Source organism: Perna viridis, chromosome 4 (genome assembly GCF_037379345.1).
Source record: "Perna viridis isolate PV_CMFRI_1.1 ecotype Kerala chromosome 4, ASM3737934v1, whole genome shotgun sequence".
In the NCBI taxonomy this organism is placed as follows: Eukaryota; Metazoa; Mollusca; class Bivalvia; order Mytilida; family Mytilidae; genus Perna; species Perna viridis.
The window spans coordinates 22,814,529-22,816,217 of NC_142448.1; positions in this window are offsets into that span (position 1 = coordinate 22,814,529).

Here is a 1,689-nt window from a genome sequence, read left to right on the forward strand (position 1 = left end):
TTTAATGTTATTGCTTTTAAATAAATCTCCTCAGAAACTACTAGACAGAATTTAGTGAAAATTGATGTGATTACTGCTTAAGTACGAGTGTTAGGAATTTTTATCCAAGAAAAAACGTGACCGCTTTTACAAAAATAGAATGAACTTGCTTATCGAGCCAGGTGAACGAGTCTTTAGTTTTTTGCTCTAGTCTGTCCTGGATTTTTTTTTTGCCAAACCAGATCCTGATTTGTTTTTCTATCACAAAAACCTTGTCTTTTTGACCCAGTGGGGTACAAATTTAAGCTTACACTGATAATGATAAGGGGGACCCTCAAAGTCCATGGACTATTTGTTTAAGTTTTAGTAATTTTTTTACAACAACGTTTGTTAATAATGAAAGGAGGTTTTGGTTGATTTGAGGGATATGGCACAAGCTGTGTGGAAATAGGATAAAAGCAAGCTCCCTTTTTTAATTTACTAAGTAACAGTTATCTATTTCTAGACAGAATAAATGTAGCATATACGTTCACGTAAATGGTTTACTGTGTAATATTTTAAAAATTTTTATCTGTCATTAATGCAGTCCAACAAACTGAAATTAGAATTTTACATTTATATAATGAAAAAAGAAAGGATATGGTGAAAAGCAACAAATGCACCAGAGTATAACCTACATCCACAATTCGAGATCACCAAAAGGTCTTTATATATCACTAGTATAAACATACGTTTAAGTTAGCTCGGAAATGCCCCGACAACAAAAGTAATAAAATCCACCGGAACAGAACGATGACAATATCAAACTAGACATAGACATAGACATGGAAAACTTTATTTTGATTCGTTTGATTTAGATAATCCACTATAAAAAAATCCTTGACACATATAACTCTCATGAGCTTTTCACCGATACATAACATAAAAACAAATGTTCACGCACTTATAAATATTTTAAAAGCACACGGTTTAGCATGGATAGCATTCAAGGACAAGCAGTATAATTATAAACTAAAAAGTAATATGACGACACAAAGACATATTAATGAAAAACACCCGATGACTGTGGAAAGGCGCATGAAATCTGCATTGGGGGTTAACTAATTTTATAAGGCCTAAACCGTCCGCATTTAATGTAATGTAAAAAAATAACTAAAAAAAAAACAATTAAACAAACAAACACACCATAAAATTCACCCAGTGACATTCAATTATCGCATGGAATGCCTTAACACACACCGTACAGACAAAATGAGATATCCACATCAAGAAGGGTTTGTCTCTATAGTCGCATCATAAATTATACTAACACGCATAGAGTTTGCTTGAAATAATATGATATGAAAAAGTTGACATTTGGAAATCGGATAAGTTCTGTACGATAAACACCATAAAATACTACAAAGTGGACTTCAGTTTTATAATTTTTTATGAAGATTTTCATATGGATTTGCATCATTACAATCATGACCTGTAATTATACAGGTCAATGTTACAATAATAGGCAAAACCAGTGTATCAAATAATTTTTCAGGTAGTTTACAACGTTTATTTAACCCAACAATTTTCTTCACTTTGAATAGGGCTTTCCTTGTTTCCTCTGTGAGTTTTTCAAAAGTCAAATTAAAATAATAATTTTAGCCGACCCGGGAGTGTTGGTAGGGATTCGAAAATGCAGGATCTAAATTTTAAATAATTTAAAGACAGGTA